This window comes from Schistocerca nitens, chromosome 3, assembly GCF_023898315.1.
Source record: "Schistocerca nitens isolate TAMUIC-IGC-003100 chromosome 3, iqSchNite1.1, whole genome shotgun sequence".
NCBI classification, from domain to species: domain Eukaryota; kingdom Metazoa; phylum Arthropoda; class Insecta; order Orthoptera; family Acrididae; genus Schistocerca; species Schistocerca nitens.
The window spans coordinates 206,374,850-206,390,273 of NC_064616.1; positions in this window are offsets into that span (position 1 = coordinate 206,374,850).

Here is a 15,424-nt window from a genome sequence, read left to right on the forward strand (position 1 = left end):
GCTGGATCTACACCTGGGGTTATGGTCTGGGGTGCGATTTCGTATGACAGCAGGAGCACCCACGTAGTTAACCACACTCCCTGACTTCAAATCTGCACATCAGTCTGGTGATTCGACCTGTTTGGTGGCATTCATGAAAAGCATTTCTGCATGTTTGTTCCAACTGGATAAAGCTCGCCCACATACCACTAGTGTAACCCAACATGCTCTACAGAGTGTCGACACATTGCCTTGGCCTGGCCAATCACCACATCTGTCTCGAGTCGAGAATACACTACTGGCCATTAAAATTGCTACATCACGAAGATGACGTGCTACAGACGCGAAATTTAACCGACAGGAAGAAGATGCTGTGATATGCAAATGATTAGCTTTTCAGAGCATTCGCACAAGGTTGGCGCCAGTGGCGACACCTACAACATGCTGACATGAGGAAGGTTTCCAACCGATTTCTCATACACAAACACCAGTTGACCGGCGATGCCTGGTGAAACGTTGTTGTGATGCCTCGTGTAAGGAGGAGAAATGCGTACCATCACGTTTCCGACTTTGACAAAGGTCGGATTGTAGCCTATCGCGATTGCGGTTTATCGTATCGCGACATTGCTGTTCGCGTTGTTCGAGATCCAATGACTGTTAGCAGAATATGGAATCGGTGGTTTCAGGAGGGTAATACGGAACGCCGTGCTGGATCCCAACGGCCTCTTATCACTAGCAGTCGAGATGACAGGCATCTTATCCGCATGGCTGTAACGGATCTTGCAGCCACGTCTCGATCCCTAAGTCAACAGATGGGGACGTTTGCAAGACGACAACCATCTGCACGAACAGTTCGACGACGTTTGCAGCAGCTTGGACTATCAGCTCGGAGACCGTGACTGCGGTTACCCTTGACGCTGCATCACAGACAGGAGCGCCTGCGATGGTGTACTCAACGACGAACCTGGGTGCACGAATGGCAAAACGTCGTTTTTCGGATGAATCCAGGTTCTGTTTAGAGCATCATGATGGTCGCATTCGTGTTTGGCGACATCGCGGTGAACGCACATTGGAAGCCTGTATGCGTCATTGCCATACTGGCGTATCACCCGGCGTGATGGTATGGGGTGCCATTGGTTACACGTCTCGGTCACCTCTTGTTCGCATTGACGGCACTTTGAACGGTGGACGTTACATTTCAGATGTGTTACGACCCGTGGCTCTACCCTTCATTCGATCCCTGCGAAACCCTACATTTCAGCAGGATAATGCACGACCGCATGTTGCAGGTCCTGTACGGGCCTTTCTGAATACAGGAAAAGTTCGACTGCTGCCCTGGCCAGCACATTCTCAAGATCTCTCACCAACTGAAAACGTCCGGTCAATGGTGTCCGAGCAACTGGCTCGTCACAATACGCCAGTCACTAGTCTTGCTAAACTGTGGTATCGTGTTGACGCTGTATGGGCAGCTATACCTGTACACGCCTTCCAAGATCTGTTTGACTCAATGCCCAGGCGTATCAAGGTCGTTATTACGGTCAGAGGTGGTTGTTCTGGGTACTGATTTCTCAGGATCTATGCACCCAAACTGCGTGAAAATGTAATCACATGTCAGTTCTAGTATAATATATTTGTCCAATGAATAACCGTTTACCATCTGCATTTCTTCTTGGTGTAGCAATTTTAATGGCCAGTAGTGTATATGGGACATCAATGGGCGATAACTCCAGTGTCATCCGCAACCAGTATTAATCATCCTTTTATTGACCAACAAAGTGCAATAGGCATGGAACTTCAGTCCACAAACTGAATCCAGTACACAATGCGTCACCATTTGCATGCTTGGATTCAGCATTTTGGGGGTTACAATGATTATTAATGTACCATCATTTTACATTTGTAATGGTTTATCTCGCACTTACATTAACCTGTGATCTTAAAATATTAATCACCTAAATGTCTTACTGAGACCAATGTTTTCCCAGAATTTCGTTACTCTACATTTATTATTTTTCGGTGTTGCAATTCTTTCTGTCAGTAAACATTACTATGTTCTTCTACAGGGTGAACATTAATAAAACCGACAGACTGCAGATACAGATTCCTGACAGGAAGAGGAGGAAGAAAGATACGACGAACATGTGTCCAGAACTGCATCATTGCTACACTAGATGGCGCTGACGTATGAATCTTGCTCTGACTGTGTACCATATGTTCCTTGCGTGTTGCAGGCAGTGTGATTGACGCAACGTACTGACATTCGTGTCAGGAACAAGTCGAGACCCTCACAGACACCTATCACATCACACGTTTCAAGCCCTTTTTAGGCCCAATCGTGATCATGGGTCATTTCAGTCAGACGAACGTGTAGGGAAGTGGTGGACTATGCATACACCACGTTTGGAGGACCTGGTTCTACAGGATATTGATACACACCCTCGTAAAAGCTTTAAGCAACTGGCCCGCCAAGACAGTGAAAATGAAAGTACAATGAAGTTTATCCTGCGTGACAACCGCTACTATCCCTGTCACATGCATCGAGTACAACGATCATCAGCAGCGAATATCTCTCTATGGGAAGGATTTTGTCGAGGGTTTTTGCACCCTACCATCACAATTATGTGACTTCTGCCATCAGCCCTCTTTACTGACGAAGCAACCTTTACCAGAACCGGCATCCTCAATCTGCATAAAAGTCATCTTTAGTCTACAGACACGGCATGTGGTCAGAGGAACTTTCATTCGCCAGCACCATCCACCGTGATGACGATTGTGGTTCAAATGGCTCTGAGCACTATGGGTTCAAATGGTTCAAATGGCTCTGAGCACTATGGGACTCAACTGCTGTGGTCATTAGTCCCCTAGAACTTAGAACTACTTAAACCTAACTAACCTAAGGACATCACACACACCCATGCCCGGGGCAGGATTCGAACCTGCGACCGCAGCAGCAGCGCGGCTCCGGACTGGAGCGCTTAGAACCGCACGGCCACCGCGGCCGGCGATGACGATTGTAACGACACAAGTATACATCACACAGTGTAGGAATTGTTCCATTTCATTTCGCAGAAGTTATTTCGTTATTCTCTGTCATAACTTAAAAAATACGATCAGTAGCACGGCGGTTTAAAAACCTGTATAAAGCAAGCAGTGAGATGATAGAGCTCTGAGGGTGCATATGCCATCTAACGCCAGCAGGGTGTAGTAAGGCAGCTCGTCGCTGTAAGGTGCTGCCACCAGCCCTAGAAGTACGCAACCAATAATCTGTAAATGTAATTTAAATGTATAGCTGTAAATAATGCTTTTTTGTATTAATCTCTCTATATTGTTAAGTAGATCTTAATTTTAAAAGTATTATGAACCTTTGTAACTAAAGCTGTAAAGAGCCATGGCTTTAGGCCTAAGTTAAAATCTACAGGGACTTCCCCGTGGAAGGTTAATATGGGGGAAACGTTGCAAAAGAAAGTTCCAGAACAGTTCTGTTTGTGAGTGGGAAGGGTTGTGAAGAAGCGTGGGGTGTGGTGCCCGCATATTGTATTGTGCGGTGATTAAAATGAACAGAATCATTGTGAAACGGCCTCGGATGGACGGGAAATTATTGCTACAGATAATTCTACAGTATTAAGCAAATATTCGTCAAACAAGCACAGGTGGCAATGTTAATGCGAGGGCCATTGGGAAGTCGTTGTTTCCTGTGAAGGAGGTGATTATTACGTTGCTGCGTTACCGACTGTACTGGCCAAATATTACGATGGAAATACGACTTGGAAGCCACTGTGTAAAAGCTGCTAGACCATTCATCAGCAGTAAAATCTCGTCAGAGGCTGCAATACGTTGCTGAACAACACAACAGGACTGAAGAATTTATTTCTATGGTGAAGTTCAGTATACTGTATTTTTCATAACGACGAAACATATTGTAAAAGTCATGATTCGTCGTCCTCTTTTACAGGTTAAGTAATGCAAGTTAAGTGTGTAAAAACAACAAGCTTTATCACAGTATTGTTATTTCAGTAGATGATTGGTATGTCTTTTACATGTACTGTGACATTTAATCAGCAACATTTTCAGATCATTAGCTGGTTGTACATAGGCCTATATAAAGTGCTTAAAATTACTGTTGCCATATTAAGCAAAGCACGAGATTGTGTACAAAGTACCAGCAACTTTATTATATCGACAAATATATTAAAAGCAGTTGCAGAAGAAGACAACAAAAGGTATTATGCACATTTTGATTAAACTTAACTGCAAAAAATATTATTACTGTGGTGTCCATAACATATGATTTTAATGATTGATGGTGTGTGACTAACTAAATTTATGTTTCAACAAAAGTGCAGGGAAGTGGTTTTGTTACATTTCATTGAAGTACTATCAGTTCAAAAATTTTGCATGTTAAAAATTATCACGAAACATCAGCATAAAAACTCATTTTCAGTTTTGTGTAAAATAATGTTAAAGAAAGATGTTTGTTAGTTACAATAGTTACACATAACACCACCACAGTAGCTGTGCATCTTCAATGCTTAGCAGGATCTTTTCACGCAACAATTCAGTGTTATTATACATAAAAGTGTCTCAAGTTTAAAATAGATTTGCTCTGTACTGATAAATGTGTCATTTGCTGCGGTAACGAAAGTATACATGTGTAGGATCCATATTGTCCATATGCAGTGTATGTCGCTATTTCAAAGTGGTTATGACTTACATTCCGTGCTCTCCTTCCCTGTTTTTGCTTGTCAAGTTACTATATCGGTTCCAATTACTCAAAATTATAAAGACTGTGTGGTAAGAGCTTAGCTCTGCAGTGCTTAGAGTGATTAGTGCAATCAACACAGAGGCCTTACTGTATGCTAGTGTCCACCCATTATAATTATGAGTCTGATCGTAAACCACGGTCATTTGTAGGCGAAAACTGATCCGTATAACTATAGAACTGGGTGGGGCATCACACGATACATTTTTGGATTCATGTTCATAGGACTCTTTTTCCTCCATTTCCAGTAATGAACACTTATGTGTTTTATTAATGATAACCCCATTTATGGTTGTCAGGCTTCGGAGCTGTATCCCACATTTCTATAGACATCTAGGTTGATACTTTAATAAATATACATCACTAAGTATGCATTTTTGGTGTGCAGAGTAGCACTGTGCACCATGTCACTCGTCGTTGCTGGACTCCACACACCGACCCCATGACTCTTGGGTACCCATATCACGGCACATATAAAACAGAGTGAGTTCAATCACACTTAGAAAGTCATCTGACTGGAAGTGCCGCCATCGTGATCTATACTGGATGGTTTTTTTGCTATTATTGTGAGTAATCATCGTTAGTAAAAAGCATTTGCTGTTGGTGGTCGTACTGTCGTGTTATGATGCAGTCAGTGTTGTTCTACACTTTTACAAATACAGTACTAACACAGCCTGACAGGGCAATGCATGCTCAGCAACGTGCTCCCATGCTGGCCACAAGCTCCATAAGAAATTCTTGTGATAAAGCATTCCAGTCTTCTAGTGCGGTTGACAACATATGGATGGTGGTTGGTGCATGTGGAAGTGCCACAGTATGTCTCCCCAAGTCTTATCGTACATGCTAGATGGGATTTAAGGGGCTCCGGAAAGGCTCAAAATCATGAAAAGTTCAATTTTTACTTTTTTGCGTTTTCTGAATCTGCAGACTATTACCTTTTAATAGATATATAATTTATTCAATTCCGAAGACTACAACTATTTTTAAATTTTTTTTGAAATGTGTTCTACATGGGCGTGACCCACTGTGGCGCTCTTAAACTGCTGTCAAATGGTGTTATTATTAACGTCCGTGTTCATCAGGTACATTTTAGTGATGTGAGATAAAGTATGTGTTGTGGCTAACCTGTGATGGTTCAATATATATCGCTGGTGTGATTGTCGATTGTTTCATGTTTATTAACTCTGTCGTTATCTCGAAAATATTCGTAATTAATTCTGTTTCTTGAGTCTCTGTTTTGTTGAAGTATAATAATGAGTAAAAGTAAAGTTATTAGAAATCCTCTGAAGGCTTTTAAGAAAAGGAGAAATGTTGGAAAGCCAAAGGTATGTGTTATTACTGTAAACAATAAAGACGATGAAAATCCCCAACATAGCTTGTGTCCCAAAGAAGAAGACAGTTGGTGTAAATATAACAAAGGATTGCTAACTGGTGAAGTGTACACTCATAAGCATAGTCTGCCTCATGCAATAATGGAGGTGATAAAACCTATTTTCAGAGACTTAGCAGCACCTGAACTGTTGAAAAAGTGTATTCACGGAAAAACTCAAAACCACAATGAAAGTGTAAATAGTGTTATATGGTCGAGAATCCCCAAGACTGTATTTGTTGGAATAGAAACACTTCACTTTGGTGTGTATGATGCTGTTGCGACTTTCAATGATGGCAACATTGTAAGGTGCAAGGTATTTAGAAATATGGGAATGAAGATAGGTTCTAACATGGTACGAGCGATGCTTGCTTTAGACAAGGAACGCCTTCGGGCTGCAGACAGGGCTGTAAAGAGTCTAGAAATACAAGCAAGAGTAAACAGGAGGAGGAACAAGAGGAAGCTGGAGGAGGAGTTTGCAGAGGATGAAGATAATCCATCCTATGGACCTGGAATGCACTAAAAAGTTAATCCAATCTTTGTCGCTCAATTCCCAAAACTTTTATTTTCTTATACTAATTACATGTTTTCTAAGGATCTTCCAAACATACTTGTTTCAAACTTTCAGTAAATGTTACACAGTACCTTCTGCATAATTTAACACAGCCTTTTTCCAAAAAACTGTATATTTTTGAATATATAAATAAAAAATTGCAAAAAAAAATGTTGTGAATTTTCATTACAATTGAAAAAAAATCATCTTTAATAACTGAACTAAAATTTTGTAAAATCCCTGTGTTAAGTTGTAGCCCATATTCCAATAAATAATCTGTAAAAAGTTCAACTTCCTACCTCAAATACTTTGTGAGGAAAGATGTAATTTATAAGCGTTATTTTAACATTGCAAGTATAGGGCGTTCCGGAGCCCCTTAAGTCGGGGAGAATGGGCAGTTCAGTCCATTCCTCGAATATCATCTGGTTCCCCAACCTGTGTTCGATGCGGTCATGCACCATAATCCATAAAAATAAGTCAGGCCCGAATGAACCCGTGAAAAGACACACGTGGGGAAGGAGTCTGTGTTGCAATAATGTTGATTGGTGAGTATACTGTGTTCAAAGAGTTGGACGTCATGACGCCTATGCAAAGTTATGCCACACAACAGCATAACACATGGACCACCAAAACAATCACATTCAATAACATTGCTGGGTGCATTAAATGTTCCCACCTCTCACCATATGAGGATTCACCAAGAATCACTACTCACACTGAATCTTCTCTTATCTGAGAAGAGCACACAACCCCTCCCCTCATTGCTCCCCCTGTGCTCTCGACACCATCGCAAAGGATGCGTCTCGTGCGCAGGTGCCAACAAAATACAGCATACTAACGATCAGGCAGAGACCACCTCCATTATGCAGTCCCCTGCCACTATGGAACATAATATTGCGTCCCTTGCAGGCCCACCAGTTGTGCGTGCTGTTTGACATAGGTATCTTCTTAACTCTTCCACAATATAGTGTTCGTCTGGTGCTGTGCTTGACCGTGGTCGACCATTTCATTTCCTTCGGACAGCAATCCCTATGGTTCAAAACACTCTCCATTTGTGTGAAACAGTGCTGTGAGCAGTAGCAAACTCCTGAACTACACTCGTCACACTTCGTTCTCCTTCCAGTTTCTGTATGTTTTTCCACATGTAAAGTTTTCCAAATGCATTGGGTCATGTTGTAATGGAAAATACCACCAGAGTGCACGGTAACTGTTCGTTGATTTACACACACTGCTGTCGGAGCTCTAATGATATCTGAGAGCTGAATTCGTGGTAGAACCTTAATGTGCAACATCTGTTGATATTATTGTAAAGAGTGCAAGTGTGGAGTGTTTCTGCTACTAAACCATGCATTTTTTGTCAAGAAGACTGTATGCAGCAGCTTGCAGATGCATAATGTAAATAACTTCAGTGTGTTTTTATTCCTCTGGCTGTTACTGGTCTTTGCAAGGTGGCACACACTGTCAGCAGTATCAGTCGCCAGTTTCCTCTCATACCGGCAGCACATGAGCTATCCTTGGATCCTGTTTATCTACGGCTGCTGGAGCATCCCATCTTAAGAGATGGTGCTAGTTATCAGACGAAAACCGTTGGAAAAGAATTGTGGACCGTTACTCCTACCAAGGCACAAAAGTTGGTGATTCCCCTTCATTTTTCAGCTTTGTGCAGACTGCTTCCCGAGCTTTCTGTCAACCAGTGTCAACATTTTGACTTTGTGGGCCTTGATACTCACGAGAGAAATGTTGCGCAACAGAAGACTAGTCAGTATTTCTAGGGTTGTCTGCAGGTTACAGTGGAGTCTTCGACCACTCGCTTCCTGGGTCTGTAGCGGCACACATCATCACATCATTAATACGGTGCTGATTGCACTGTTACCAGGCACGTACAACTCATTGTGCGTGTATTGTTCACATTTTTGAATCACACTGTTAATTGGTCTTTGGATGGTATACTTACCAGCAAATGGTGCTCAGTTTCGAAATTCATATTTTATAGGATCATGACCTCAGTAAGTCTATGACTGCATATAGGAAGAGCTTATTTTTCTGCTGCGCTGTGGCCATTGCTCAGTCACGTCTGTGTGTGTGACGAGGTCATATAGAGTTTGGATTATTTCCGCATCTACACTCATGCTCGTAAATTAAGGATAATGCTGATACATGGTGAAACATCGATCTGGTGGGCAGTTTGCGGGTTTAAATCACCTCCGTGTATGACCATGCAGTGCATTTGACCTGCGTTCGTCGCATGGTGGTGCTGGCAGCAGTCCACTTACGCAGAGGTGTGTTGGTGCATGTCAGAGTAGAGTGCAGCGAGTAAGTGTGCAGACGTTTTCAGACATGCTAATGGTGACTGTGTGTTGAAAATGGCTCAAAGAACACATGTTGATGACGTTATGAGGGGTAGAATACTAGGGCGGCTGGAGGCTGGTCAAACACAGCAGGTCGTAGCATGGACCCTCCGTGTGCCACAAAGTGTGATCTCAAGATTATGGCAACGATTCCAGCAGACAGGAAATGTGTCCAGGTGCTACAGTATGGGACATCCACAGTGCACGACACCATAAGAAGACCGATATCTCACCATCAGTGCCCGCAGACGGCCACGGAGTACTCCAGATGGCCTTGCTCAGGACCTGACCGCAGCCACTTGAACAGTTGTCTCCAGACACACAGTCTACAGACGACTGAACAAACATGGTTTATTTCCCCAGGGACCTGCAAGGTGCATTCCACTGACCCCTGGTCACAGGAGAGCCCGTAAAGCCTGGTGTCAAGAACACAGTACATGGTCATTGGAACAGTGGTCCCAGGTTATGTTCACGGACGAGTCCAGGTATAGTCTGAACAGTATTCTCGCTGGGTTTTCTTCTGGCGTGAACCAGGAACCAGATACCAACCCCTTAATGTCCTTGGAAGGGACCTGTATGGAGGTCATGGTTTGGTGGTGTGGGGTGTGATTATGATTGGTGCACGTACATCCCTGCATGTCTTTGACAGAGGAACTGTAACAGGTCAGGTGTATCAGGATGTCATTTTGCACCAGTATGTCCGCCTTTTCAGGGGTGCAGTGGGTCCCACCTTCCTCCTGATAGATGATAATGCACAGCCCCACCGAGTTGCCATCGTGTAGGAGTACCTTGAAACAGAAGATATCAGGCGAATGGAGTGGCCTGCCCGTTCTCCAGACCTAAACCCCATCGAGCATGTCTGAGATGCTCTCGGTCGACATATCGCTGCACGTCTTCAAACCCCTATGCCACTTCAGGAGCTCCAACAGGAATTGTTGCAAGAATGGGAGGCTATAACCCAGCAGCTGCTCAACCCCCTGATCCAGAGTATGCCCACTCATTGTACGGCCTGTGTACATGTACATGGTGATCATATCCGATATTGATGTTGGGGTACGTGGGCAGGAAACAGTGGCGTTTTGTAGCACATGTGTTTCGGGACGATTTTCTCAACTTATCACCAATACCGTGACTTAGAGATCTGTGTCGTGTGTGTTCCATATGTGCCTACGCTATTGGTGCCAGTTTTGTGTAGTGCTAAGTTGTGTGGCACCACATTCTGCAATTATCCTTAATTTATGAGCATGAGTGTATTTATGAGTCGTATAGTGATGTCATGCTGTAATATTGAGAGAGTTACATGTCTGGCAGATCTAGCCCATGGTCAACATGGTCCTAGGTTTGTATTTTTTCTGCTGAATTTTTCATGTGAAATACTAGGCATGGTTCACATGTAGTACAGGATATGTCTGTTGTACCAGTCCCGCTCATGTTTGAGGGGTAGGGTAGGAAGAGATGTGCTTGGCATTTTAGGTGTTAGCAACGTTTATCTGCAGAGGCCTTGAAAAGCTTTTGCTATGGTGGGATGCCCTCTCCCTGAGCGATTGAGCACCATTTGCAACAGCTACTAGGTCAAAGGTGATTACACATTCATTGTGCAAATTTCTCTACCAGAGCTGGGGAGATGTCTGGCCCAGAGTTAGACAGTATGCGGATGTCTCCCATTCATGACCTGGTGGCCATGATCGGATGAGGAGTTCCATATCCTACCAGCATCTGGCGACTCGTTCGACCTGCGAATTCTGGGGAGAGTTACTCATAACCTTAGTGTGTACTAGTCTTTGATATTCCCGCCAATGTGTTGGCACCTGTTTGCCATTATTACCGCAGGCGGGAGATCTCTCGGCCAGAACTGATATAGCAGCAGAGCCAACCACCAACAGCATCTTCCTCGGTCATTGTTGGGTACTGTGTCTGCAATCATTAGCGTTCATGGCTACACATCCACACATCAGAGTGTGATGGATGATCTGCTCTTCAGCAGGCGAGATGATTTTCGTGGGGGTTGGTGAGATACTGCTCCATATCTTTGGTCGGAGGCATTAGAATTTTACTATGATGCCACATAATCTGGCAGTGTAGTGTTGTGTGGCATTTCGTATACAATACCTTTGGTTAGAAATCAGTAGTGCTTATAGGATTCTGTATGGCATCACTGTTTCAACCTATGTGTTCATTTCTAACACTATGGTGTCACATACTACTAATGAAGTATTAGCTAAGCAGTGATACTTAAACTGGGACCAAAGCTGACAACATCATGACATTGACACAATGTGATGCGATGTTGTGACGTGACATGCCCCAATGCAATGTGACATGATACCATAACATGACGGTGTCGAACGATGCAATGCAGTGTTGACACACAAGACATGTAACTGGGTACAACACAGAAAATTGTGGAAAATATGTAAAACTGAGAGTACCTACATATTACCTGTCTGGGTGTAGTGTGTGGTGATGTCTCAAAATATTAATCTATTACTAATAAAGAGATTTTGAGTGATGTAATTTGTTATTGACAAACAGACTCAGCATATCTCTGTGATAGCCAGCTCCAGAGTGTAACAGTTATTAAAGATGGAATTCTGCAGCAGTATCAGTGATACCTAATTCTCCATTGTGATTGCCTGAGAGTATCATGACATTGACGTGACATTGGTGACAGGCTTGTGTAATTGGATTAAATATGTAGGACTATGGAAAATATGAAAAATAGGTAAAACTGAGAGTACTTACATATCTTCCTAGCTGAGATCTCTGTTGGTGTCATGTAATGTTGTTATTAACGAACACACACGTTTCTCCCAATGCTGTCCAGCTCCTCCCTCACAAGTGTCGCATTTATAAAAGATGAAGGTGTGGAGGGGTGTGTGATCCTCATTGGTCCATAACAGAGGGGAGAGGGTTGCGGCCATTTTTATGTCGCATGACTGGTTACATCATGACTACGAATGTAAGTGGCACAATTGCCCTGTTGATTTCCTGGATGGCCTTGATAAATTCACAGTGGTTCCAAGGGGAGAGGATTGGGGGCACTGAGCAGCCCAAGTGTGTCACCTGACACTGGATGTGTAACCTGATACCCTCTTATCTTATCGAAGATATGTGCTTGTTCTGTCCACGGCATCCTGCTTGTGAGGACACCCAATATGGCCACGTGAAGGCTGGCCTGTGATGCCCTATCTGCTGACCAGCAGAATGCTGGAGAAATGTGGACACGGAACTATTAGGACAGCAGGGTTTGCTCGAGATTTGTGGACACCACCAGAGGGGAATTTCTGCTGGCCTGAAGATCACGTGTCTACTAATGCTCAGATGGAGCCTGCAGGTGTTGCAGAACCTGTCGGCAATATCTGTGGACCTCGCAAAAACGCTATATCATTAAAATGATGAAGTGTATTTAGGCTGATTTTAAACACACCAAAATGGTAAATAATTATTTATCATTTTCACAGTAAAAATCCTATGCCAAGTGAGATGGGAATCAGTTTGTGTTAATCATAACAATTAAAGATCATTTCATGCGTTTGAATAGTGTCGCTCAACAGTTTAATGTTGAAACTAGATGGTTGTAGCTCGGTTCAGTAGAGCTTTATCAGTGAACCATAGGATTTCACCTACTGAAGCTGGAAATAGCAAATCTCGACAACACTCACACGTCGCTCGAGTGGTAGAGGAGGGGATATGATAACCATCTAACGCTTGAGGGATGGGGGAGTGGAGCTTGTGTCCGCATATCTCCAGACACCGGCCAGAAGGTCAGCGGGCAGCAATGACCTGTACTCGTTACGTTAGATATTTTTCAGGGGTGACCAAAGTTACAGTTTCAAGATAGCACCTGTGCACATCAAGTTCTTTTCTGATACTATTCCTCACCAATAATTGTTTAAATGAAAAATTGCTGCTTCAGCAGTTGACATCAATATGTTCATGAAGAACCTAGAAAATGTTAAAGCAACAGTTTTACATGATACAAGAATACAGTAAATCAGACAATTTGGGACTAACAATGCATATTTATTGTATGAATCGGAGTATGTAGTAGCTGGCTGCACTTTGTAATTCTGTACACTATTATATGTTATCCAACCAAGATATTCTTCTTCGCCCTTTTCTTCTTTTAGCCTTGATCTTTCTTTCTATAAAGTATATATTTGATGTTCTGTAAGATATGTGGTAGGTATTCAGTTTTTCTTCATTTAAACTGGTTAATATTTCTTGCTTTTGTGTACTCTTCGCAACATTCTGGTTTTAGTTATTCTTGCTGTCCCTGTGCGACAGTGCCTGCCTGCATTGTCCATTAAGTCTCGATGATCAAAATCTTGTAGAACAGCTGTAAACTGATTCCCAGGAATTGTGTTAGTGATGTACGCTACGCAAATTTTCAAGTAAGGTGTTTTTCATCCACATTTATAAGGGGTGATCAAAAAGTTTCCTTTTGAAGGCGTTGCTGCAGCGTATACATAGCGTGACTCCGAAGCGGGTATATAATCGTCGACATGTACGCACGGCATTAGTGTGGCCTTCGTGTATGCGGAAACGTGGACTGTGGCGACATAATTACCAAATCCGTCCAAACGTGACCAACATGCAGTATTAGTTTCTCGACGACAAACATCGGAAAACATCCATCAGAGACAGAAGAATGTGTATGGGGAAGCGTGTCTGTCGAAAACCACAATTGTGGAATCGTGCATCAAGTTCCCTGCTGGTTGTGACAAGAGATGCTGCTGCTTCATGATACTGCAAGTCTTCATATCGCAACTGTAATGCAGAAGTTATGACAAATGAAATGGGAGACACTCGAGCACGTGTCTTATAGTCCTGATCCCTCTCCATGTGATTATCAAGCTTTCTGTCCCTTAAAAAAGGCCTTGAAGGGTCAACAATTCCTGTCCGACAAGGATGTGTAGCAAGCAATTAACGATGCAGCAGGACATAGTGTTACACCCAATGGGTATCTTCAGCCTGGTGCATTGGTGGGTTGACTGTACAGGGTGGCAGCAAGTCAAGGAATATTTTAAGGAATTGGTTTAACAAATTTTATTTCAAAGTCCCCAGTCAAATCTTTACAGGTTTTCTCCCAGAGCAACTTCCACTGTGCCTACAGGGCACAAGTTGCCTGCCTGTGAGAACCGAGGCAGTTCTGTCCATTTAAAGCTGCTGAAGAGATGCCTTAAGCTCTCTGCTGAAACTGCTATCAGTTTTACACCATCGGTTTTAGCCAATAGTGTGTGTGGTATACAGGTCACACGTGTGAACGCTGGAGGATTCTGCAGTGCAGAACTCAAGTTACCTCGCTATCTCGTTATCCAGACTGCGAGAGGAATAGACGTCTTTTTGAGAGGAAGAGCCTCTGGCTCTGCATTCCCTGACCGGCCATTGACATCAATTAACATGAACCGCCTCCCCTTCTGTTGCCCATTTCAATTAGTTTTTTGGCCCCCTAGACTGGCCTAAACCTGGCAACTTCTGACTATAGGCATGCCCTTTGTATACAGTACACTGAAATATCTTCTGTTTATTTTATCTAATTTCCTATTCTGACACTTAACGGCAGCCCTGGATGCCCACTCACAATTCCTGACTGTTCAACCTCCTATACACTGCCGTCGTAAGCAGAAACTAACAACCTCTTCCCCTCTTCCCTGCCCATGTACATGACTGCCTCAATGCTCACGACACTTTTGTCTGATTGGCATACAGATTCTGGACTTCACAGCCTTTGAATGAAACTTTCTGATTCCCCCTTGTATTATCACCAAAAACTACAGTGACCAGATCTGGTTTCACATAAAACACTATATGCAAGTAGGTACCACCACTTTTCTGTACACGAAAGTGACATTAACAACACGTTGTGAAGTCATAGTCCTCTTTGTAGTATATTCCTAGAGCCATCATTTAAAGCCAGTTCTTGAAACTGTATGATTAGACTTTCAGTTTATGTTTATCTTCAAGAGTCTACTAGTTTAGCTTCTTCAGCATCACTAAAACACTCTCCCACAGGTCAGACATACCTGTAACCATTTGTGCTGCCCTTCTCTGTATATGTTCAGTATCCCCTGTTAGTCCCATTAGGTATGGGTCCCACACACTTGAGCAATATGCTAGAATGGGTTGCATGAATGATTTGTAAGCAATCTCCTTCATATATTGGTTGCACTTCCCCAATGTTCTACCAATAAAGCGAAGTCTACCACCTGCTTTACCCACAACTGAGTCTATCTGATCATTCCATTCCATATGCCTACAAAGTGTTACACCCAGGTAATTTGTATGAGTTGGCTGATTCTGTGACTTATTGATATTATAGCTATTGGATATCAAGTTTCTCCAATTCGTGAAGTGCATAGTTTTGCATTTCTGAACATTTAAAGCAAGTTGTTAATCTTTGACCTATCAAGATC